Consider the following 26,531-nt stretch of genomic DNA (forward strand, 5'->3'; position numbering starts at 1 on the left):
GACTATTAATTCCCAGAACATTTCAAAACACTGTCCTAAATGCCTATCTTAACAGCACAATTACAGTTCTATGATCCCATCTTAACTGCCTTGATTGCTTCCTATGGAATCCTAGCTTTGTAGAGAATGCTAAATACTTTTCTCAGTCTAGATTGCAAACCCAACATTTCATAAAAATGTTGCCATGATTGTTAGAATGGAGTCATAGCACTCCAGTTGTGTAGTGTGTATGTAGTGTTTCCTTGAGGACACAGATATACTTTGCAGAATTATAATTTGGGTGCCAGCTGACACTGTACCTTGAAAAGCCTGACTTGGACACGGTGGTCCATGCCTTAGTTACATCAAGAATTGACTACTGCAATGCACTCTAAGTGGGGCTGCCTTTGAAGATGGCTCGGAAACTGCAGTTAGTGCAAAGGTCGGCGGCAGATTACTAACTGGAGCTGGTAATAGGGAGCATACCATGCCCCTATTCAAGCAGCTCCATTGGCTGCCGATGAGTTTTGTACCCGCAACTATTGTTGCATTTTGCTAATCTTAACCAGTGGGATTTTGTGATATTTATGTTGGTTGTTACTGCTTTTGTGTTATTGTCTGCACTTTTTGTATTTTGCGTGTTTGCACCTTCGAGTCTCTCTGGGAGATGGTGGCGGGGTATAAATAAAGATGATGATGATGATGATGATGATGATGATGATTTGAAAGGAAGTCACATTGAGGAAGGAGTAAACTTGTTCTCTGCTGCTCTGGGACAAGGACATGGAGCGACAGAGTCAAACTACAGAAAAAGAGGTTCCATTTAATATTAGGAAGAACATCCTGATGGTAAGCAAGTAGAATACATTGTCTGGGAGCAGGGTGGAGCCTCTTTCCCTTGAGGTTTTTAAATAGAGGTTGGGTGGCCAGCTGCCTAGAATGCTTTGTGTTTTCCTGCATGGTAGAAATTGTTTGGAATGGGTGTCCCTTGGGGGCTCATCCAGTTCTAGGACCTACCATTGTATGCGCATTCTACAATGGCACTATGTAAAACAGTTTGTGTTCCTGGGTTATAAATAAAAAGGTAAAGGTAAAGGTTTCCCCTGACGTTAAGTCCAGTCATGATCGACTCTGGGGGTTGGTGCTCATCTCCATTTCTAAGCTGAAGAGCTGGCGTTGTCCATAGACCTCTCCAGGTCATGTGGCTGGCATGACTGCATGGAGCGCCGTTACCTTCCCGCTGGAGTGGTACCTATTAATCTACTCACATTTGCGTGTTTTCGAACTGCTAGGTTGGCAGGAGCTGGGGCCAACAGTGGGTGCTCATTCCGCTCCCGGGATTTGAACCTGGCACCTTTCAGTCCGCAAGTTCAGCATCTCAGCGCTTTAACACACTGTGCGACCAGGGGCCCCTGGGTTATAAATATCATTTCCTAATTGATTCTATCATGAAAATATAGGAAAAAAATAAACTGCAAAAACTTTGTTTTTGTGGGACATCCTGCAGCACATTTGCTATAGTTTTTCAATGAATATCTCATCAAGTCTCAATCACTTCACCAGTTTGTGGCAATCAGAAAAATGAAGTTTCTGGAGTATACTTTCAAAGTAGTGCACAATTAAACAGGAAATAACACTTTCAAACCAGGAACAGAACATTTTTCAAATTTTGTTACATATTGTAATGAGGCCTTCATTAAAGAATGGGTATATTCCCAGGTTCAAATCCCGGGAGCGGAGTGAGCGCACACTGTTGCTCGAGCCTCTGCCAACCTAGCAGTTCGAAAACATGGCAATGTGAGTAGATCAATAGGTACCGCTCTGGCGGGAAGGTAACGGCGCTCCATGTAGTCATGTCGGCCACATGACCTTGGAGGTGTCTATGGACAACGCCGGCTCTTCGGCTTAGAAATGGAGATGAGCACCAACCCGCAGAGTCGGTCATGACTGGACTTAACGTCAGGGGAAACCTTTACCTATATTCTGCAAACCCCTTATTCTATACTTACAAGTCCTTTGCCCTTCCTTGACCTGTGTGTGTGATTGTGTGCATCTGTCTCCCCATTAGCCCTTCCCTGTTGCATATTCATGCGTTGACATTCCGACTCCGCCACTCCACACCTATGGGCAGGGGTGTGGGCAAAGGGGCCCTCTTGGGTTGAACGCTGGTGGCTGTGGCATGACGCAGAGCAGGGTGGGACCCTTGGCACCACTCCCTTTCTCCCCCGTAATCCCTTAATTGCTATTGAAGCCTGGACTTGCTGACAAAGCGCATGGGGTGGTTGCGGGGGCAGGAGCAGCCAACCGGGTGAAATGCAAAGGGAAGATCAACCTCAGGTGTTCGCCAGGTGGGTGGGAATGTCCTGTTGAGTTCAGTGGAACACCTGGGGCCCTTTCACACTACATTATAGGATTCCACTTTTGAAGTGCCATTGCTTTCTCCCATGTAAAATCCTGAATAGTACAGTGGGCTATTTAGAATGGTTTGCTAGAGAGTTTCTCTAGTGCAGTGGTTCCCAAATTTTGCTTCTATGTGTGTTTTGGATTTCAACTCCTAGATGCCCCAGCCAGCTTGGGCAACAACAGGCAAGAATACTGGGAGCTCCAAAACATCTGGAAGAGCAAGGGTTGAGAACAGCTGCTGTAGTACCTCCCCAAATGACCAATTCCAGAATTTCATAGGATGGAGCCTTGGCAGTGGAAGTGGAATCATACCACTATAAATGTGTAGTGTGAATGGGCCTCTCATTTCATCTTAGGAAATTTCCAGGCCGAGGGAAGCAGGTGGTTAGTTTCCTATAAGGCAGTGGTTCTCAACCTGCGAGTCCCCAGGAATTTTGGCCTACAACTCCCAGAAATCCCAGCCAGTTTACCAGCTATTAGGATTTCTGGGAGTTGAAGGCCAAAACATCTGGGGACCCACAGGTTGAGAACCACTGCTATAGGGAGCAGTTTGAAGAAATACAATTGCCTGAAAACAGGGTACTGTATAATCATGTATAACTCAATTTCATATACAGTGTTCCCTCACTTATTGTGGAAGTTACGTTCCAAGATCACCCTCGAAAAGTGAAAATCTGCGAAGTAGAGACGCTATATTTGTGTTGTTTACAATCTCACTGATCCTGTCCGACTCTGCTGTTTACAATCTCATGAAGCTGCTTCAGCCTCCTTTTCTCTCCCTTCGGCTTCTCCTTCCTTCCTTCTTTCTTTCCTTCCTTCCTTCCTTCCTAGGAAGGAAGGAAAAATCATAATTTTTATGGTTTATTATATTCTTTTAGTGATTGAAAAACCGTGAAACAGCAAATCCGCGAAACGTGAACCGCGAAGTAGTGAGGGAACACTATATACAATTTTTATTAAAGTCTAATGCATACCCTTTTGGGCTAAATTACATTGAATCATAGAATCATAGAGTTGGAAGAGACCTCACGGGCCATCCAGTCCAACCCCCTGCAAGAAGAAAAACATTGGGCTGCATTAGGTTCAATGGCACATTATACCTGAAGAAATACAGTAAGTCAACGGTAGTTACTGGGCCTAAAATGATAGATTTTGATATGACCTGTGTATAACTCGAGGGTCCTCCCACAAGGAGGGGAAAGCATCAATGTTTCCTTCGGGGGTTCCATTGTTGTTAGCTAACGCTGGTATTTCCCCAATTAGGGATTCAAAATAGAAGTGGCACCAGGGTGTAGAGAGTAGAGAAATTCAGTGCCTCGGATGAACTAAGCTCTAGCCTTTTGTCACTCTATTCAGCAATGGGGATGGGTCATTGTTTGATAAGACTTAAAAGATACAATACTTATACTGACTCCTGGAAAAGTCAACCCATAGATGTGGGTGAAACGTCAGGAGAGAATGGTTCTGGAGCATGGCCATACAACTCTGAAAACTCACAGCAACTCAGTGATTCCGGCCATGAAAGCCTTTGACAACACAAGATCAACCCAGTTTTTCTAAAACTAAAATTTCTAGATGTGTACATGAGTATATTAGGATATTTATTAAGGTGGCCAACCACTTGTAAGATAAGTGGGCCTGCTATTGCACCTTTTAATTGTATCTTGATCTATAGGATAAAAAGGGAGATGCCCACACTTCATGATAGGGAGAGGGCAATTTTCACTAACTGTTTGCTTGGAGCTCAGTTCCAAGTGCTGCTTTCAACGTTGACAACACATGAATCGCCCACTTTAAAAACAACAACACAGAAGCTTATTGTTGTTGTAGAAGAATGGTTCCCAACCTTTTTTTGACCAGGGCCCACTTGACCAGAGTTCATTTTGACCAGGGCCCAATTTAACCAGGGACCACTTGACCGGGGACCACTTTGACCAGAGACTACTCTACAACGTTAGTACCGAAAAGGTTATGCATCAGTTTTTGGTCAACTTTAGATATGGGTTGGTTGTTTGAGGTGCTGATTCAGAAAATTACATTGGATAGACCACATCAGCTCTAGTTTCTGATACAGAACATATGTCATTCAGTAGACGCCATCTGCTCACCCACAGAAAACCATATTTAATAATCTGGAGCTGATGTGGTCTATCCAATGCAATGGTCAGCTCTGCCAAAAGGAGTTGAAATAAAATTAATAAAATCAAATAATAAAGAGGAAAGAGGTTTGCAGACTGGATTTTCGTTCTCAGTGGGCCGCGGCCCATAGGTTGAGAACCAGTGCTGTAGAAGTTCATTTGGTTGTTGCACGAGAGGCCATAATCTTATGTTCCCATCCCTTCTCCCCAACTAACCAGAGCACAATATACTGTATAGGTGTGCTTGTTGATTGATGACCACCCTATGAATTTCACTGAGTTTCTCTTAGACATTATAGTATCATATATCAGAACCCAGGAGACTTTCCTCCTCTGAATGCCCCCCTTTTGAGACCTATTGTAAAAGCAAAAATCAAAAGCTAGGAGATGGAAATAAGTGAAGGATGAGCATTTATTCATATCCAAGGTAAGATCTGAAACTTTTCAATCAAGGTTTACAAATGCAAAACCAAAATTGACACTCGAGCAATCTTTACAGGTGAATATTGAAGCACTAATGGCTGCTTGCCTCTTTCGTCCATGTGTGTTTGTAGAGGTAGTGGAGGGACCCGCTGAGCCACGGTGTTCTCAGCCACACACAGGGATGCTCCATCACAGAGGAGAAGTAGAAAGAATGAAAAGTGAACCATTTCTGAGGGTGTATGTTGTCAGAGGACACTTAGACCTGAGTTGAGTCCTTGCATGGACTGGGCTGGACTCCTGTTCCTGCTGAACTGAGCCAGTTTATCTAAAGCAACTGAGTATCAGCTCAGTAGGCACGGAAGGCCAAGCCCTGCAGAGGAAGCCAGGAATATTGTGACTCGATCTATATCCCCCGCTTCCCCCCTCTTTTTCAGTCTCCTGCTCAATTCAAACCAGATTTTATCCTTTCACCTTTCAGAACTATCCTGGCGGTCTTTGGATCAGTCGGCTGTCTTGGGATCCCTTTCTGGTGACACCCATTGGAGGGAAAGCATTTGGTGTGAAGATAATGAACTCCAAGCAGCGGAACTTAGCCACTGTGAACATGGCTGAATCCAATGCTGTTCACAGGTGGGCTAAGCCCTACGGCTTGTCATCTGAAAAAAGGCCTTTCCTTAACACCCTGGGACGTTGTGTTACCATCAATATGGCAGCCATCTTTCCCCACCTTGACCACTGACCAAGTCAAGCCACATAAAACCCAAAATCAAGTAAGGGAGGAGGTTCCAGGGAAGAAAAAAAAAAGCAAAGATGTGAATGGTTTCCTACATATTATAGAATATAAATATATTCTATATTTTTATGGCATCTGCCTGAAGTGGACTGTTTTATGCGCACATACTTTTTACCACCTTCTGGTGCAGCAAGAGATCTTAACTCACTTCTCGGTCTTGGTCTCAGTCTCACTTCTCAGGTGCGGTAGCTCACTGATGGTTGGAAATCCCTGGCAATGTGATTCTGAACACCAAAATAAAATCACATCACCAGGAACCCCAGCTGGCAGCGGCACAATATAGAGACATCTAGGGGTTGAACTCTTTTGGCAGCCGGCTGGAAGAAAAAGAGAAAAAGATAGTTATTTTCACAAAGAGTGGCAGGTGCCATTGTGACATCCCTTGATCTGTCAACATTAGCAGGCTGGGAGGGAAATGTTTGGCTATATCCATGTCCCGTCCCCAAGCCTTTCTCCTGGCAACAGATGGGAATAGAAGCAGCAAGAGGTACAGATACAGGGCCCTTCCACACAGTCTTATATCCCAGAATATCAAGGCAGAAAATCCCACAATGGGCCCTTCCAGACAGGCACTATATCCCAGGATCTGATCCCAGGTTTTCTGCTTTAAACTGGATCATATGAGTCCACACTCATAAACAAAACCTGGGATCAGATCCTGGGATATAGGGCCTGTCTTGAAGGGCCCAATATCTGCTTTGAACTGTGTTATCTGGGTTATCTTTGAACGGGGTTATGTCCAGGGTGAGAAAAAGAACTCTTCTCTGTTTGAGGCAAGTGTGAATGTTGCAATTGGCCACCTTAATTAGCACTGAATAACCTGGCTGCTTCCTGCCTGGGGGAAGCCTTTGTTAAGATATGTTAGCTGGCTCTGATTGTTTCCTGTCTGGAAGCAGCAATCATATAGCCCAGAAAACTCACAGCAACCACATGATCATGATGATGATGATCATCAGCAGCAGCAACAACAACACTATGTAACAAAATTTGAAAAAAAAATCTGTTCCAGGTTTGAAAGTGTTATTTCCTGTTTAATTGTGTCGTAATTACTTTGAAAGTAGTTGTTATACCTGAAAAACTTCATTTTTGTGGCTGTCACAAACTATATTGCATTGGTTGAGACTCTATGCGATACTTATTGAAAACCTCTAGCAAAAAATGCTGCAGGATGTCCCGCAAAAACAAAGTTTTTGCAGTTTAATAAACTTTTCCCATGTTTTTATGACAGAATCAATTAGGATGACATTTATAACCCAGGATCAAAAATCATGTTACACAGTGTAATAATTTGCTCAGTGACTGTTGCAAAACATACAGTACTTTTAGTCCGAACTTCCAACCAGGAGGAAACATTTATTTCCTCTTCCCTACCAAGGTGGTCCTGGCCCTGATGCCACCGCCCTTTCCCACAGCAATTTTTGTTTTTCAAGTAATTAAATGCAATAAAGCATAACAGATTGTTTGTCTCTAGACCTAGAAGCCAGCATCCGTTGACTCTCTGTGACCTGAGATGCCACCTGAGATGTATTAAACAGCACCCCACCCTGGAAGTTGTACTAGCTTGCAAGTTTGTGTGGGTGTTGGGTGTATATATGCGTATATTGGATAACCATTGTGTGATCTGTCTTCAGATGGCTGAAAAAGGGCTTGTAAAGCAGTTTGGGGCTCATTGGAGTGAGACTTGATTGCTCACTGGGCAATAAGAACAGAGGCTAAGCCGAGCTCTCTTGGCTCCACTGCAAAGCCTGCACTGCAAACCAGGAGAGTTAACTAAAAAGGCATAGCTTTGCCCAAAGCACTGCCTTTCTCAAACTTTGCACTCCCCTTACAGTATGGGTATAATAACACTGGCATAACCTAAAGAGCTGTTGAAACCCACTATTTTATTAACTTTTGTTTCCTAGTAAAAAAATTATTTGCATATAATGCAATACAATCCTAACAAAGGAGTCCCCCAGGGAATAAGCAGCCAATCCTTGAATTTGCAAGGACATTCAATGCTAATCAAAGTGGCCAACTGCTACATTAACACTTGCTTCAAACAGACAAGAGTTCCTTCTCCCACCCTGGACTTTCCATAGATATATAAACCCCTCTTGCCTAGTTGTCAACAGACCTCACAATCTCTGAGGATGCCTGCCATAGATTGCAGGTGAAACATTAGGAGAGAATGCTTCCGGAACACAGCTATACAGCCCGGAAAACTCACAGCAACCCAGTGATTCCGGCCATGAAAGCTTTTGACAACACAGTTAACAAGAGGGTGCCTCAATGTTGTGCTTAAATATAGACTACTTTTTCAATCTGCAATCTACCTCTGGGACAATGAGCAAGTTGTCCATTTGATAGCCATTTCTATGCATGTTTGTGAAAACTGAACAGTGAAGAAAGCAAATAGGAAGAAAATCAATTTATTTGAAATGTGTTGGAAAATTTGATGGATTGCTAAAGAAACAAATAAATAGGTCCTAGAGCAGTGGTTTTCAACCTGGGGTTCCCAGATGCTTTTGGCCTTCAACTCCCAGAAAGACCTAAGAGCTGGTAAACTGGCTGGAATTTTTGGGAGTTGTAGGCCAAAAACATCTAGGGACCCCAAGTTGAGAACCACTGTCCTACAGCAAATTGGGCCTGATCTCTCCCTAGAAGCCAAGATGACTGAACTGGGCCTGTTATACTTTGGCCGTATCATGAGAAGATAAGGCTCACTAAAAAAAATACAACAATGCTTGATAAAGTAGGAGGCAGTAGGAAAAGAGGAATATCACATTCCAGGTGGATAGACTTTATCATGGAAGCCACGCCCCTCCGGGTCTTCAAGACCTAAGTGGGGCTTTTGTGGACTTGGAGGTCTCTCATTCATAGGGTTGCCATAGGTTGAAGTTGACTTGAAGGCAACCAAGAACAAAAAAAAAACCCCACTCTCCTCTTTGCCTAGTCTAGGGGTTTTGAACTCATTTTCACCAAGGGCCACATCAGACTTATGTTTGCCTTCAAAGGATTGCTTGTAATTGTAAGACTGTATACAATGTTGCCTTGGCATTTAAATTCGGCCTGTGGACCTTGCGGACCTTGTGTTTGATACATGTGGCCTCAAGGATAGGATAAGTCTTCTATGGCACATAGAATAATAGAGTTGGAAGAAACCTTGTGGGCCATCCAGTCCAACCCCATGCCAAGAAGCAGGAAAATCGCATTCAAAGCACCCCCAACAGATGGCCATCCAGCTTCTGCTTAAAAGCCTCCAAAGAAGGAGCCTCCACCACACTCTGGTGCAGAGAGTTCCACTGCCAAACAGCTTTCACAGTTAGAAGGTTCTTCCTAATCTCCTTGACGTGACAAACTTAAAGCCCGTGGTCCAAATCCAGTCCACTGTGTCATTTTATGTGGCCCTTCAGATGCTGGACTACAACGCCTCCATTATTTAGCATTAGACATCATGACTAGAGATCATGGAAGTTGTGATATAGTAACATCTGGAAGGCTGCAGTTTGTTTAGTTAGGATTGTGAGGTTTGAATTTAGATACAAGGCTTGTGGATATGATATTTGGCTTTACAATGTTCTTTAACCTTTTCCCACCCTCAGAGCCACAAGTGCTGTTGGGTTGTAGTTCCCATTATCCCTAGTCCACATGGCAGATAATTGAAAGTGATGGGAGTTGTTGTTCAATAATATCTGCGGACCCAAATTAGATCAAAACTAAACAACATCAACCATTATGTTATATAGGACCACTAGCTGTGCCTGGCTACGCATTGCTGTGGCGAAGTATGGTGGTATGGGAAATAAAAGTATTGCGGAATTGGTGATAGTTAAGGTAAAGGGTAAAGGTTTTATCTTACATTAAGTCCATTATAAATGGGTTATATAGCTGTGTGGAAGGGCCTTGAGTCTACACTGCCATATAATCCAGTTAAAATCAGATAATCTGTATTTTATAGGCAGTGTGCAAGAGGCCTAAGTGAGGCCTAATTCTGCCTGTCCCCTGGGCTGAGTGGGTTGCTAGGAGACCAAGTGGAGCTTAGCCTTCTAACTGGCAGCAATTGGATAAAAACAATTCTTCCTCTCCTTCTAATTAGGACTATATTTTTCTTTTCTTTTTGTTGTATGAACGTAGAGGCATGGATGAGGGGTTGTGCTGCCAAGTTTAGTGTTTCTGGGATGCGTAGTTTTGTTGTTTTGTCCTAGGCCGAAATTTCATTACCCTTTTATATATAGGACCATTATGTTATATAGAAAGATAGTTGGCCCTCTGTATCCATGGATTCTCTCTCCATGGATTCAATGGCCCTTTGAAGGAAAGCATAAGGCTGATGTGGAAATAAGTTTGACACCCCTGTTCTAGTGTAATGGCAATGCTTCTAGAATTTCTCTATAGGTCTAGCATGCTAAGACTGAAAGTCTCAGGTAAAGGTAAAAGTTTTCCCCTGAAATTAAGTCTAGTCATGTCTGAATCTGGGGTTTGGTGCTTATCTCAATTTCTAAGCTGAAGAGCAGGCGTTGTCCGTAGACACCACCATGGTCATGTGGCCAACATGACTGCATGGAGTGCCGTTACCTTCCCTCTGGAGCGATACCTATTGATCTACTCACATTTGCATGTTTTCGAACCGCTAGGTTGGCAGAAGCTGGGGCTAACAGCGGGAGCTCACCCTGCTCCACGGATTTGATCCGCTGACCTTTTGGTCAGCAAGTTCAGCAGCTCAGTGGTTTAATCCACTGCGCCACCCGGAGCTTCTGAAAGTCTTAGGGCATGTTTATTGTTTCCCTAAAGATGATGCATCTTCCTGCCTATTAATCTGACGGCGATTCCTTCTCTCTTTGAAGATAAACTCTCCTTGAAGGCCTATCAATTCCACACTAGTGTCATGTTCTGGCTAGCAATTTGTGGTAAGGCTATAGATGGAAATCTTTGCTTTTACGAGTCTTTAGCATGTAAAAACACAGGCTTTTAATTGTTTTCTCCCCTCTGGATGAAATTATGACTTCGTAAACAAAACAAAGCTCCACATCTGTCAATGTATTGTGTAGACAACAGTACCTTTTAATTTGAAAAATCTGCACAAAACTTTTAACAGAAAAGTCAAAAATGCAAGGAAGTACATAAATAATCTCACAGTATGGAACCGTTTTCTTGAAAGGGTTTGTTGAAATGCTTCAAAGCAAAGGACATTTCTGGGTACTTTATATTTCCAACTGAGACTTGGCAACAAAGTCAACCAAAGGGTGACTTTGGTTCATGCAGTGACCTACATCACAAGGTTGTCTTGAGGATAAACTGCAGAGAAGGAAAGCCATGTAGTCTGTTTTGAGCTCAGTGGAGGGAGGAAAAGCAAGATATAAATGGGGATAATAAATAAGTCTGATTTCAGGAAAGGAGAAGGGAGGCCTTGAAACTATTATTTAGGATTTGTCTACTGAGTACCCAGACTGCAGCCGGGTTAGATAGTCAATCATTTTCTCCACACTATGGCAAACTAGTGCCATAGTTTAAGGAACCCCGGTGGTGAAGTGTGTTAAAGCACTGAGCTGCTGAACTTGCAGACCGAAAGGTCCCAGGTTCAAACCCCGGGAGCGGCGTGAGCGGCCGCTGTTAGCTCCAGCTCCTGCCAACCTAGCAGTTCGAAAACATGTTGGATAAGTGAAACTCTACTGTATTACTCCTGGAAGCTGGCTAGGACGTTCTGGGACTTACAGTCCATTTCCAAGCTCTGATCAAAGTGGGTGCTGTCTGAGATTAACTGAAGGAACATTAAAGGTAAAGGTAAAGGTTTCCCCTTGATATTAAATATAGTCGTGTCTGATTCTGTGGGGTGGTGCTCATCTCCATTTCTAATCCGAAGAGCTAGTGTTGTCGTAGATGCCTCCAAGCTGGCATGGCTGGCATGACTGCATAGAGAGCCATTATCTTCCTGCCGAGCAGTACCTATTGATCTACTCATATTTGCATGCTTTCGAACAGCTAGGTTGGCAGAAGCTGGGGCTAACAGGAGCTCACCCCGTCCGAGGATTCGAACTGCCAACCTTCCAATCAGCAAGTCTGCAGATTAGTGGTTTAACCTGCTGCACCACTGCAGTGAACATTAGTGGTATGCAAATGTCACCAGGTACAATCACCTGAAAAGGTGAGGTGGAGAATCAAAACAAATCCCTGCAGGGAGGGAGGAGAGAAGGAAGTCCACCTGGGGCAGGCCTTGTCATGGGGTGGGGATGATATCGAGCTAGGGGCTCTCACAAGCCTGCTTCCAAGGATCAGTTCTAAACACTGTAGCCAAGAGTACCGCAGGAGCAAAATGAGAGACTCACCAGAGATGGGCCGGTCCAGAAAGGGTTTTTGCATGTGGCATTATGTGTGTTCTGTTGCCAGACTCTCTCTCTCTGTAGGAGAAAACAAAACAGGAAAGGGTTATTATTACCTCTGTGTTCCACTGCTCTGTGCTTCAGTTGTTGATACAGCCCCTTGATAGAAATTAGGAAGGTGGCTTTGTCTGGGTTTTGCCCACCTCTCCTGCCAGACCAGGGGGGAATACAGTGGGGCCAAGGGCAAGCGGTGTGTTCCCGAATCAGTTGAAAGCCGCCCTAAAAATAGAGCATTCAAAAGCACCAAGATTATGTGGCAGCTCCGGAAACTGGCTTCCCAGCTGGGTGGGGCCCACAGGGTTCAGTGCTTTAACCAAGCTTGAAAGTTTCCTCCAGGCCTCCGGCAGTGGCGGCTCCTATTGCTGCTAATAATGCAGTTCTGTACAAATTGTTTCTGCATCGTCTCGAGGCTCCACAGCCTTGCCACAGCCTCCCTTCTGGCAACACCACAGCAAGCTTTGGTAAAATCAACACAGGCACGCTTGCATGAGAAATGTTGGAGGAGAGGGAACAAGGAAGCCTGGAAATGATGCTAAATAACTGTGGGTGGGTAGGGCCAATGTTCAGAAATGAGGGAGAAGCATTCACATCCAGACCATGCTTGGAAGGGATGGAGCGAGGTTCCTACGTTTGCGAACACCACGTCAGAATAAGCCAGCCACTTTCTGAGTGGTATTTTTGCTGAAGAGATGAGGTCAGGCGTTCAGAAAAGCTTGCAAAACTCCTGCCTTGGAGAAGTTACCCAACATCCTCGCTCTGGCCTTATTTCCCATCATGTCCCTGCCCATATCTTTTACTCTTCAACTGCTACTCCCCATCCACATGCGCTGATTTAACACAGAGTGCAATTCACAGAGACGGCAATATGGTATGTTTCTTCCTAAAAGAACCTACACAAGGTATTTTGCTGTCTAAAGCTGAGCTACAAAGAGTGCCTCCCGCATTCTGGCTCTAGTCTTAGTCTAGTCATGTCCAACTCTGGGATTAGTGATCTCAATTTCTAAGCCGAAGAGACGGAGTTGTCCATAGACACCTCCAAGGTCATGTGGCTGGCATGACTGCATGGAGCGGCATTACCTTCCCGCTGGAGAAGGCTGAGAGGAGACACAATAGCCATGTACAAATACGTGAAGGGAAGTCATAGGGAGGAGGGAGCAAGCTTGTTTTCTGCTGCCCTGGAGACTAGGACGCGGAACAATGGCTTCAAACTACAGGAAGGGAGATTCCACCTGAACATCAGGAAGAACTTCCTCACTGTGAGAGCTGTTCGACAGTGGAACTCTCTGCCCCCGAACTGTGGTGGAGGCTCCTTCTTTTGAGGCTTTTAAGCAGAGGCTGGAAGGCCATCTGTCAAGGGTGCTTTGAATGTGATTTCCTGCTTCTTGGCAGGGGATTGGACTGGATGGCCCACGAGGTCTCTTCCAACTCTACTATTCTATGATTCTATGGAGTGATACCTATTGATCTACTCACATTTTGCATGTTTTTGAACTGCTAGGTTGATAGAAGGTGGGGCTCACAGAAGGAGCTCACTCCACTCCCGGGATTCGAACTGCCGACCTTTCGGTCAGCAAGCTCAGCAGCTCAGCGGTTTAATCCACTGTGCCGCCAGGCCCTCTGACTTCAGGGTTGCCTATCACTTATGGTTTTCTTAGGCAACGAATCCTCAGAGATGGTCTGCCAGTTCCTTCCACTGAAATATGAGTGACAGCACCTGGTCTTGGTAGGCAGTCTCCCATCCAAATACTAACCAAGACTGATCCTGCTTAGCATCCAAGATCAAACAACGTCTGATGATTTTTGACCCAAGATCAACTCAAATTATACAGAGCAAGGTAAATTATTTGGACAGCTGAGGCAGAAAATCTCACAACCAACTCTCCCCATCACAGACATTACAAACATTAAACAGCTAACTATTTTCTGTCCTCTCATGACATGAGACATTTAATACCTAAGATGAGGAGCCCCCGGTGGCACAATGGGTTAAAGACTTGTGCCAGCAGGATTGTTGACTTGAAGGTTGGGTTGCTGACTTGAAGGCTAACCGGTTTGAATCCAACCCTGGGAGAGCGCGGATGAGCTCCTTCTGTCAGCTCCAGCTCCAGGCGGGGACATGAGAAAAGCCTCCCACAAGGATGGTAAAAACATCAAAAAACCTCCCTTGGGCAATGTTCTTGCAAATGGCCAATTCTCTTACACCAAAAGTGACTTGCAGTTTCTCAAGTTGCTCCTGACACACACAAGAATGCCTGAGATGCCCTCCACAGTCTGTGTGATAATAAAATTAGCCTTAGAGCTCTGCTAGAGAACTTTCTGATGGATTCTGTTCCTATTACATCCTTATTGGATAGGAGGGTCCATTTCAGATGCAAAAGTTATACAAGAACTAACCTGATTCAAAGAGACAAACCTATGGTTATTTTTGGTTCAATGCAGTTCCAGTATCTGTGTGGTTTCGGCTCCCTGATAACTCATGACATAAAACATAATGCTGTCCTTTGCCCTGAAGGATCAATCCTGTTTTGTATGCAAATAATAAAAAAGGATTGTACTCTCCCAACTATTACAACAACCTGTGTCATATCAACCTGCTTATACTAATTGATTGTCATATTGATTTAATTTACAGATTTTTATTCCTGTGTCAGGAGCGACTTGAGAAACTGCAAGTCGTGCCTGGCTGTTTGCAAGCACGTTGCCCAGAGGACGCCCAGATATTTTAATATTTTTACCATCCTTGTGGGAGGTTTTTCTCATGTCCCCGCATGGAGATGGAGCTGACAGAGGGAGCTCATCAGGGTTGGATTCGAACCGGCAACCTTCAGGTCAGCAACCCAACCTTCAGGTCAGCAGTCCTGCCGGCACAAGGGTTTAACCCACTGCACCACAAGGCAATGGCAAATTTCCCAATTTTGTCAATAAAAAGATTTCCAACTATAAGTTGGAAACTATAAGTTGGAAATGCATACAATCTTAACCCTTATCAAAGCGCAGCAGCTGCCCACCATTAACCTTAAAGAAGCCTCTGACCTAAAGCTGCCTTTTTACCTCTGCTTTGGGAGAGGCTTTGGAATACTTGAAACTGCTATATAGATGTTTCAATGCTATAAGTTTTATTACTGTGCCTTGAATATCCCCCGGAGCAAAAGGCAGGCTGCTACAGCTTTTAACTACTCCTGTTGACTCGAGGTGTGCCATGCAATACATAGAGCGGAGGTAGGCAGGTGGCACAGGTGGGGTTGGGTGCGGAGAGAATGGGCAGGAGGAGCTGCAGCTGCTTCATATTCTGCCTTATTGGGCATTTAAGGAAGGTCACACATAGGCAGTGTGAGTCAGTGTGGTTATGTTAGGGTTTGCAAAGATACTATATGCGTGTTAACTGGAACATCAAATGCATAAAGCCGAATGGCTGAGTTTGCAAGTACCTGGGAATTGGTTTGGAACTGTTGCTATCCTGCTGCTGGAGTACCAGTTTGAACAGGTTTCTCTGAGTGTGTGTCTAGTCTTCTGAGTACTGTCTCTGTACTCAGAGAGGCCTGACTATTTCTGAGGCCTCATTTGCTGCTGATCTTCAATGAAGCGGATTCATGGACTAAAGAAAGGATTGCCTACAACTGCTGATTTCTGTAACCAATCAGAAGGACTATTGTAAATATCTTGGATTTAGTAAATGTTCCTGTGTTACTTCGTTCTGCAAAGCTGAGTGGTGCATCATTCTGCAGGGTGTCTCTGGGTCACAGGCACACGTAAGAGCTTCAGTCTATCATCCATAATCCCCAACAGTTTAGTGGGTTGAGTGTTGGACTAGAATTTGAGGAAATCAAGGTTCAAATCATTGCTCGGCCATGAAAACCCGCCAGGTGACCTCTCCCAGCTTTGGGGGAAGGCAAGGGTGCCTCTCCTTTCATAAAACCATGCTAAGAAGGATTGCCATAAGTCAAGGTTGACTCTTCATCACACAACAATAAACCACCACAGCAGCAAATCTCCAGGGAACAACCGAGTAATCCTATATGCTAAGGATTGGGGGACTAATGGCTCTCCATATGCTTAGATTCCAGTTCCCATCAGAATGAGAAATTACAGAAATCCCTCAAGATCTGCACGGCCACAGCTCCCTGTATGGAAACACATGACTGTTCCTCCCCACCCACCTGATACTTCACTGCAGGCACGAATCATGTTGCATCAAAACAAAACAAAAAAGACAACAGTTGGTTTCTTGTTTGTTTGGGCTCATTTTGATGGAGTTAATGGATCAAATGTCAGAATCTCCGAATGCCAGCCTTTCCCCACTTTCTATTACTCTTAATTTCCTCTTGAATTTTCTCTTAAAGTTAACTCTCTTGATCTGATGATGGGAATTATACAGTCTTCCAGATATACCTCAAAACCTCTGAGGATGCCTGCCATAGATGTGAGCGAAACGTCAGGAGAGAATGCTTCTGGAACATGGCCATACAGCCCAGAAAACACACAACAACCCAGTCTTCCAGATACTCCTAAATTCCAGCTTAGCAACTGTAGCTACCATAATCAATAATAAAGAATACTGGGAGTTGCAATCCAACAAGAAGAGCCACAAAATTATCACCCTGGACTTTTCTCTTACTGACAGTGTAGCCAGTGCCCTACTTCACTTCAGCCAGCTATGACCATGTAGGTCAGTGGTTCTCAACCTGTGGGTTCCCAGATGTTTTGGCCTTCAACTCCCACAAATCCTAACAGCTGGTAAACTGGTTGGGATTTCTGGGAGTTGTAGGCCAAAGCACTTGGGGACCCACACGTTGAGAACCACTGATGTAGGTGACGGTTGTGGCTCCTGTAGTCTCAGCAAGTATACGTAAGCCTCCAAGTTATCTGTTGACGTATGGTTACCCTATGAATGTCATTGGTTTTTATTAGCAAAGGAGTATGCAGGAGTTGTTTACCCTTTCCTTCCTCTGAAACATAACCTACAGCACCTTGTACTACTTGGCAGTTCCCTATCCAAGTACTAACTAGGCCTGATCCTATTTGTATATATAGCAGTGGTATTCCTAAATTGTGATGTGTTACAGACAACATAGCCTGAGTGTCTTTTTCCTCGCAAAGCCTAAAGTCAATCTCAGCTTCTGGAGCTGTCAACGCTGCATTTGTGAAAGAGCTTGTATGAGTGAAGATAAGAAACTGCCCTTGGAGATGAGACCGTGAAGAAAACCATCATACTTGGATGCCTTCAGTATCACAAGGGATAAACTAACCCCGTCCTATTACATACAGGCATGTCAATGAAAATTATTATTATTATTATTATTATTATTATTATTATTATTATTATTATTATTATTATTATTATTAGATACACAATAAGATCAGGACACAGCAAACAAGATCACTATGCTGGCTTTTGTATTGGATCACATATTGGACACTTCCTAAATGTCTAGGACTATGTGATGTATTGGCGAATAATGCATGCAGATCCGAGTAGGGTGGCCTTTTGCAACTGACGGTAATGTTGCCAGCACCAACTGTTTTTAGGTGCACATCAAGGTCTTTAGGCACTGCACCCAGTGTACCAATCATCACTGGGGCCACCTTTACTGTCTTGTGCAGTTCAATCTTTAAATCCTCATATCGAATTATTGTTGTTGTTGTTATTGACACAACAACATTGTATGACACAGCAAACAAGATAGATATACTGGATTTTGTATCACAAAATCACAAGTCGAACACTTCCCAAGTGTCTAGGACTGTGTGATGTATTTTCAGATGATGCGCGCAGAGCCCAGTAGGGTGGCCTTTTGCTGCTGCTGTTGTTGTTGTTGTTGTTGTTATTATTATTATTATTATTATTATTATTATTATTATTATTATCATCATCTCTCACCCTTCTCCCCATGGGGACTCAAGGTAATTAACATCTATCCACACTAGATAAATTTAAAAAGATCAATACAAAAATTAAAAAAACAAATAGTAACAGAGTGATAAAGAAAATATGGTTCTTATTTTATGCATAAAGACCTTTTCCTAGGCTTCTAGAATAGGAAGAGAAGAAAAGCTGTCTATAAACCATCCAGCTTCCCAGAACTCCCTTAAGCCACATCTCTCTTCTCTGGTACAGTTTGAACATTCCTTATTTGGATTTCCAAAATATTCCAAAATAGTCCACATGGGTGGCTGAGATAGGGCCACATTTGCTTTCCGATTGCTTGTGTATACAAATTTTGTTTCATGCACATACCGGTAATTGTTGAAAATATTGTATAAAATGATGTGTGTAAGGTGTATATAAAACATAAATGTATTTTGTATTTAGACTTGAGCCCCATCTCCAAAATATTTCATGTTCCTTTTCGCAATCACAGGTATTCCAAACCCCAAAACATTTCTGGTCCCAGCATTTTGGATAAGGAATACTCAACCTGTAGTTGGGAAGGAAGCCATTACTGGGTGCATCAATCCGTGAGAGTGGAATGTTTTTATGTGTAAAAAAACAATTTAAAGTGTGGAACAGGTCTGAAAGCTTCCTGTATAACACCAGAGCAGATTAACTCTTCCTCAAAGCCCTTTTCAAAGAAACACGAATCCTGGAAAGAGGAAGAAGATTGAAATTGCAAAACCAGGCCCCAAGTACATTTGTGCTTAGCCTTTCTTGGAAGGCTTCTGCATACTCGCTAACATTCCACAAATGAAAATAGCAAGGGACATTCTTCAGTACTTGAAACACTCACCCTCCCATCTTTCACAAAGGACTGCTGGCTTGAAGTTGCTGTCCTGGACATATTTATCCCAAAATAAGTCGCCTTCGACTCGTTGAAACCTATTTAAGTGTTGGTACAAATAGGGATGCAGTCTGAGTTCTCCTTCTCCCTCTCTGCCTCACCTATAATGTATCTAAAAGCTTTTCTCTGCCTGCCATGCACTGAATTCATTTAGTCAGATAGTCCGATTTGCCTTTATGACAACAAGGGAAAGGCTACTTGTCTTTTGTTAAAGTTACTGTCTAATACAAAAACAGAAACATAATGGGTACACTGGGCTAGATAATTTTTTCAGGAGTTTAACACTTATAGTCAGCTTTCTGTATCCACAACTATACCATTCATAGCATGAAAATGTTGGTTTTTGAAAATTCACAAAAAAAACCCCACAAAAGCAAACCTAGATTTTACTACTTTACTACAGCAGTGTAGATAGATAGATAGATAGATATCTCTGTAGGAGCGACTTGAGAACATACTACAAGTCGCTTCTGGTGTGAGAGAATTGGCTTTCTATAGAGACGTTGCCCTGGTGATGCCCAGATGTGTTATCATCCTGCTGGGAGGCTTCTTTCATGTCCCCACAAGCTAGAGCTGACAGACGGGAGCTCACCCCGTATCGCAGATTCGAACTACCAACCAGGTCAGCAACCCAAACCTTCAGGTCAGCAGTTCAGCTGGCACAAGGGTTTACCCATTGCGCCACCGCGGCTCATATATAATGGGACTTAAGCCTCACAGATGTTGGCATCTCTGAGGGATCCTGGAACCAAAACCCGAGGACACACTGGATATTCTTTTTAATTGTATTTTTATCCTCTACTTGGAGAAAATTTTTAAAACTCTTCTTCAAAAAAATAAAAAGTAGTAAACTCCACTAAACTGCTAAAATGATGTTTCAGCGTGACACATGGTCAAGCTAGCCAAGATACCATTAATAAAATTAGTAAAATTAGCTCCTATTTCAAATATGAACCGCCGCAAAAGGAGGCAAAGAGTTTGAGTTCTCATGATTTCCAGTCTGCAATCCCGTTTCTTTCATGTCTGCCATTTGCTTCTCAAAAACAATTGCTCATTCCACTCTGGCCCTCGGATGTCTGCCAGTTGTGCACTCATGATGGCTGCCAGCTGCATACCCGTCCGGGCATGAACAATGCAGCAGAGATATTGCAGAACTCCAGGGAAGATTTACTGTTTTGGACTACCAAGCTACCAGGATCGTCCAATCAATACACCAAGTTGGGCTTTTCCTAGTTCATGAAGACATGGCATTACTGAATGGAATGAGACACTGAAACTGTTCACCCCTAGAACTCTTACATGTGCTTTGCCTGCATTGGCAGCTTTACCTGCCCGTTTCTTTGGCTGTCTCAGTGGTGCTGCTAAACGCTGAAATGAGGCATTTTTAATTACAGCAATGCTAGAAATTTGGGAACTAAAGGAACATTTCATTTCGGAGAGCAGAATTATTATTTGTGGGCAATGGCTGCATCCCAGCTCCCTGCCATAGCTATGTCACTAATGGCAACTTTGATAACTCAAACTAAGAAATATGCTCAAAAGCACCCCATTGCAATGCAAATGTTTATTTTTTGTTTACGCTAACAAATCTGTTCAGTGGCAACTCTTGTTTTGATGAATGGATAACGGATCTCCAACAGCTACAATACCCTATAATATTGTGTTCATCTCGATTTTATGAGGATTCAGCCCTTCAATTTGCAAAATTGAAAAAAAAAGTATATCCATATAGCAGTGGTTCTCAACTTTGGGTCTCCAGATGTTTTGGCCTTCAACTCCCAAAAATCCTAACAGCTGATAAACTGGCTGGGATTTCTGAGAGTTGTAGGGCAAAAACATCTGGGGACCCCAGGTTGAGAACCATTGGCGTATAGCAATCCCACGGATTTCACAAGATTTTCTTAGGCAAGGGATACTCTGAGCAGGGTTTGCCAGTTCCTTCCTCAGAAACACAGGGCCCTTTAGGCAGGCCTTATATTCCAGGAACTGATGGCAGGTTTTCTGTTTATCCCAGATTATCTGGCAGTGCGGACTCATATAATAGGCCCGGGCTGTGGCGCAGGCTGGTGAGCAACCAGCTGCAGCCAGCTGCAACAAATCACTCTGACCAAGAGGTCATGAGTTCGAGGCCAAGCTCGGAACCTGCGTTTGTCTCTGTCTTTGTTCTATGTTAAGGCATTGAATGTTTGCCTTATATGTGTAATGTGATCCGCTCTGAATCCCCTTTGGGGTGAGAAGGGCAGAATATAAATAAATAATAAATAAATAAATAAATAAATAAATAATCCAATTTAAAATAGAAAACCCGGGATCAGATCCTGGAATATCGGGCCTTTCTGGAATGGCCCTCAGTCTATAGAACCTGGTATTTGTTGGAATCCTCCTATCCAAGAACTTGGCTGACTCTACATAGCTTCCAAGACCACACAGGATCTGATATCTTTTGGGCATCCTCTACATAACAGTCTTGAAATACTGTTGTCCCCAGAGGCAGATTTGGCTGCTAAACTGGGTCTGCCTCCAGCCAGTTTCTCAGGGAAGCACATATAGTTAAAGGACACTAGCAAAACTAGCACAAAAAATTCAACAGGTGGGAAGATACAATTTCAATGCTGCAATACACTGCTATTGCTTTAAAGAAGTGGTTCCCAATCTGTGGTGGACTGCAAGGACAAAAATCTGGTTCGCAAACCTCCTTCCTCTTTATTTTATTTCCGCTCTTTTCCGCAGAGCTGACCATTGCATTGGATAGACCACATCAGCTCTAGATTATTAAATATGGTTTTCTGTGGACGAGCAGGTGGCGACTATTGGATGGCATTTGTTCCGTTTCAGAAACTAGAGCTGATGTGGTCTATCCAATGCAATTTTCTGAATCAGCACTCCAAACAATCAAATTGAATCTAAAGTTGACCAAAAACTGATTTGTAACCCTTCTGGTACTAATGTTGGAGAGTGGTCTCTGGTCAAAGTGGTCCCTGGTCAAGTGGTCCCTGGTCAAAGTGGGCCCTGGTCAAAAAAAGGTTGTGTGCTTTAAAGATACTGCCAACTTTTCAGTATGCGGCTAGCTTAAGATGTTTTGCAGCCTGATGTGATGGAGAAGATGCCTTCCCGCCCTACTGCTACTGCTGTCTAGTATTCAAATCCTATTCCAATCTGGGCAATAGAACAAGTGCACTTGATAACTAGCTTAAACCAAAGACTAACTTGGGTTCCATTCACACTACAAAATTATAGTACTATGGTTCCATTTTAAATGCCTTAAGATGCATCCTATGGTATCCTGGGATGTGCAGTTTAGGGAGGCACTAAACCAGTGGGTCCCCGGGTGTTTTGGCCAGTTTACCAGCTGTTAGAATTTCTGGGAGTTGAAGGCTAAAACATCTGGGAGCCCAGAGGTTGAGAACCACTGGACTAAAAGAAGTCTAAGGACCTTATCTCCCCCCCCCCCCAAATTTTACAACAGTTATAAGCCATTGAGGCTTATAAATGAAAAGTGATGAAGCCCATACCACAATGCAGAGGGACTTCCTGTCTGAGCCCATCAGAATTCAGTATTCAAATGTCATAAATAGTCCAAAAAAGGGAGGGCAGAGAAGACAGTCAGAGGACATTTTCTGGACTCAAGAACCGGGATATTCCATTTCAAAAGTACAAAAACACATGAGATAATCACCTGCATTGAATTGGATCTATGACATGAGAAAACATGCTGTCCTGTGGGCAGTCTCCTAACCAGCTGTGAGTTCCCAGTACTCTGTCATAATGCAGCAGTTCAATCTGTTTTGGTAATTTTACATTTCTTTGCTTTTTTCTTTGCCTTTAATAACTCAAATCTCGATACTGCAAGAGTTTGATCCCTCGCAATGTCAAAGTAAGATGCATTCTTTTTAAAAGGAGAGGGAAGACAATCCACTTGCTTGTGGGATAAGGATGAAAGTGGTTAGTAATGCAGCAAATTCAGACGACATATGAATAGTAATAAATAATGGAATATAGTGGTTTGCAACACTACAGGATGAAACATCATGATTACATGATGCTACCTCTTTACACACACATGGGATAAGGTCCTTATTGGTCTAGTTGTGTGCTTTCAAATCATTTCTGACTGATGGTAAGCCGCCCTAAGTCCCTTCGGAGAGGTGGAGGCGGGATATAAAAATAAAGTTGTGATGATGATGATTATTATTATTATGATGAAACTATCACGGGATTTTCTTGGAAAGTTTTGGTCAGGGTTGTCATTGCCTTTCTCTGAGGCAGAGGGAGTATGACTCGACCAAGGTCAGCCAATAGGTTTCATGGTTAAGTGCAGATTTGAACATTGGTCTGCAGCTTAAACACACCAGATCCTATTGGATCTTGACAGCTAAGAAGGGTCAGCTCTAGTTAGTACTTATATGGGAGACAACCAATGAAGACCAGGCTAGATTTCAGGGGAAGGAATTGGCAAAGTGAGTTCTGAGTACTCCTTACCTGAGAAAACTATGAAATTTCAGGAGTCTAGGTCAACAGGCAAATTGAAAGTACATGCACAGGGCTGTAGAAAGGTTGTCATAGTATTCAAAGAGCAAAATGCAAGTAAAACAGCAAGCAGAGTTTCCCTGCTCCACCCCTGGGTCGCGTGCAAAGAACTGGCTGATCAAAGCTGGCGGCTTTGCTTCTGCTTTTCTCCCTTCCTTGAAGGTTACTGAAGACAGTCACAAGGGCCGAAAGTTGAGTCATTGTGGATAAATAGGGAAACCACGTCCATCCGGGAAAGAGAGTGAGTGAGTGAGAGAACGAGATGTTGTGTATTTGTCATTGTTCTTTGCCTCTCTTTCCCTTCCACCCTGTCTCTCTCAACTAAGGGTTAGCAGCCACATCCTCACTGTGTCCACTTTTCCCTATAGGGTGCTGGCACCCTGTTGTAGCTCCCAGCCAAAAATGCAATCTTTAGTACAGACTTGTGCTTAGACAAAATGGGATCTATTTAGTCCCTCTGTCTTGCAAGAAGGAGAGGAAGAATCCAAGCCAAACTGAGTTTCTGAGATCCAAAATAAGCCCAAGCCTTTATAGGATCACTCTGCCCCAGACAGAATGTTGTATGACACAGGCAAAGTTCCCATTTAAATTTCCTTGAAAATGACTGGCTCTATGAATAGGTTGTTGTTTACAGCCAAGTTCTAATTGATGGCCTTAGTTGTAGTTGGGAATAAAGTACAATATTCTTTTTCTTCTTTTTCTGGAATCTACGCCCTTCACCCATAGTTCTCTCTGATTCTGCAAGATTTTGCATGTAGAGAGTAGAATAAAAAATAATAAATAAATAACTTTATTTATTTCCCCTAAGGGACTCAGTATGAATGTACTGTAATACTTCCAAAAGCTTGCCAAACCTATTCAGTCAAAGGATGACAATAAAATAAAGTAAGATTTATGTACACAAATTTTCTCCTTTGTATAGCGTTCAGCTCATTTTTTAAAAAATGGCTGACTTTCCAGTCCAAGCTCAGCTAGTGGAAGGAACTGGCAAAATCACCTATGAGTACTCTTTGCCTAAGAAAACCCTATGATATTCATGGGGTTGCCATAAGTCAACAAGCAACTAAAAGTGAGTAGATCAATAGGTACAGCCTTGACGGCAAGGTAAACGACGCTCCATGCAGTCATGCTGGCCACATGACCTAGGAGGTGTCTATGGATAATGGAGGATCTTTAATAATAACAATAATAATAATAATAATAATAATAATTCTATTTTTATACCCTGCCACCATCTCCCCAGAGGGACTCGGGGCAGCTCACAGATATAAAACAAGTATACAATGGTATCAAATACAAAAAAAACACAAATAAAATTAAAAGGCATAAAATAAAATCACAATAATTATAAAACACATGATAAAACACAGCAATAAAATCATACAATGGACTGGGCAAAGTGCACTGAGTAAAACTTGTAAACATGAAGGAAGTTAAGGTGCTATAAGATCATGGGGAGAACCTTAAACTGGGGTGAACTCTGTGGCTATGTCGAGGAGTTAACCAACAGGTACAACTGGTCAGAAGTAAGTGCTAGTATAAGGGTTTAGCGTATAGTTTAGCGTATTTCTTTGGCTTAGAAATAGAAATGAGCACCACCCCTGAGCCGGAGATGAAAGGGGAAGCCTTTACCTTTACCTGTGTATCTGTGTGTCGTTGTTTATAGGCATTGAATGTTTGCCTTTGTGTCTGTATATGCTGGAGTTGTCCACAGTCCCCTCGGGGAGGTAGGGTGGAATACAAATAAATTATTATTATTATTATTATTATTATTATTATTATTATTATTATTATTATTATGTCATGTGCATACACCTCACATACCGTATACAGGCAGATGTTTGTAACTTGGCTGTATAAGTAACCTCATATATATATAAGTTGAGGGCAAATTTTAGGGCCAAAATTATGGATTGTGAAATGATCCATGTATAAATCAAGAGTCATTTCATGGAGAGGGAAAAGTATCAGTAATGCCTCAGGTTTTTGTCCCTCTATTCAAAGAAGGGGATTGATCTTTTTTTGATAAAAGTTAAGATACAGTTGATCCATGGGTGATTCGACCCAGGATTTTGACTTGATTTTTTAAATCAACATCTAGACTGATACATGTGTGTGTATACACACACACACACACACACACACACACACACACACACACATACAGTAAACCTTTTTTCTAGAATATAACTTGGCTCATATATTTGAGTCATCTGAAATTTCAGGCACCATGCTGAAACACACCTGTTCTCCACACATATCAAACTGAACTTGTGAGTTTGCAAAGCTATCAGATCCTTCCCCCCTTGGGAGTCTGGGGAGGCTCTGAAGTTGCCAGGATTTCTCATGATCCCCTGGAAGCCAGCAGTTTCCCCTTACAGAAGATAAGCACTGAGCATTTGGGCCCCTTGCAATGCAAAGCACTGGTCTCTTCCATTTCCAGGAGCTGGAAACCTGACTCAAGTAGGACTTACTGCTTCAATACCACCACCCTGTCAACCTCGTAACCATATTGCGGCTTTCTGGTTCAGCTCTTAAGCCCTGACCAGCAGGTTTGCTTCTGTCAAAAATAAAGAGCAATTTTCAATATCTGGGAGAAGTGAAAGGCAGAAGAAAGTTGAGATTAATTCCTTTTGATTAGGTAGGTAGATTAAGGAGCTGAATGGTGCCCCAAGCCTAGAGTTGGCCTGTCAAAGAAGAGTAGAAAAGGTAAAGGGTTTCCTCTGACATTAAGTCCAGTTGTGTCCGACACTGGGGGTTGGTGCTCATCTCCATTTCTAAGCCAAATAACTGGCATTGCCCGTATACACCTCCAAGGTCATGAGGCCGGCATGACTGCATGGAGCACCATTACCTTCCTGACAAAGCAGTACCTATTGATGTACTCACATTTGCATGTTTTCAAATGGCTAGGTTGGCAGAGGCTGGGGCTAACAACGGGAGATCACCCCATCCCGCAGATTTGAACCACCGACCTTTCGGTCAGCAAATTCAGCAGCTCAGCGGTTTAACTCACTGCGCCACCGGGGGCTCCTCAAAGAAGAGTATTCTCCTGCTAAAAGCATCTCAGGTGGAACTTGAAAAGTGCTTATTCTTAGACTAAATTTTGCAGATTTTCTGTACACTTGTGCAG

The 26,531-nt window shown here is 43.1% G+C and overlaps 3 non-coding genes across 3 annotated transcripts; all 3 read right to left on the reverse strand.

Moving 5' to 3' along the window:
- Positions 1 to 5,225: 5,225 nt before the first annotated feature.
- Positions 5,226 to 5,318, reverse strand: mir24-1 (microRNA mir-24-1). The gene has a single exon (NR_129937.1). It is a non-coding gene; the product is annotated as a microRNA mir-24-1 (primary transcript).
- Positions 5,319 to 5,520: 202 nt separating this feature from the next.
- mir27a (microRNA mir-27a) lies at positions 5,521 to 5,593 on the reverse strand. The gene has a single exon (NR_129941.1). It is a non-coding gene; the product is annotated as a microRNA mir-27a (primary transcript).
- A 324-nt stretch (positions 5,594 to 5,917) lies between these two features.
- Positions 5,918 to 6,009, reverse strand: mir23a (microRNA mir-23a). The gene has a single exon (NR_129935.1). It is a non-coding gene; the product is annotated as a microRNA mir-23a (primary transcript).
- Between the last annotated feature and the right edge of the window lie 20,522 nt (positions 6,010 to 26,531).

This window comes from Anolis carolinensis, chromosome 2, assembly GCF_035594765.1.
Source record: "Anolis carolinensis isolate JA03-04 chromosome 2, rAnoCar3.1.pri, whole genome shotgun sequence".
Classification (NCBI taxonomy): Eukaryota; Metazoa; Chordata; class Lepidosauria; order Squamata; family Dactyloidae; genus Anolis; species Anolis carolinensis.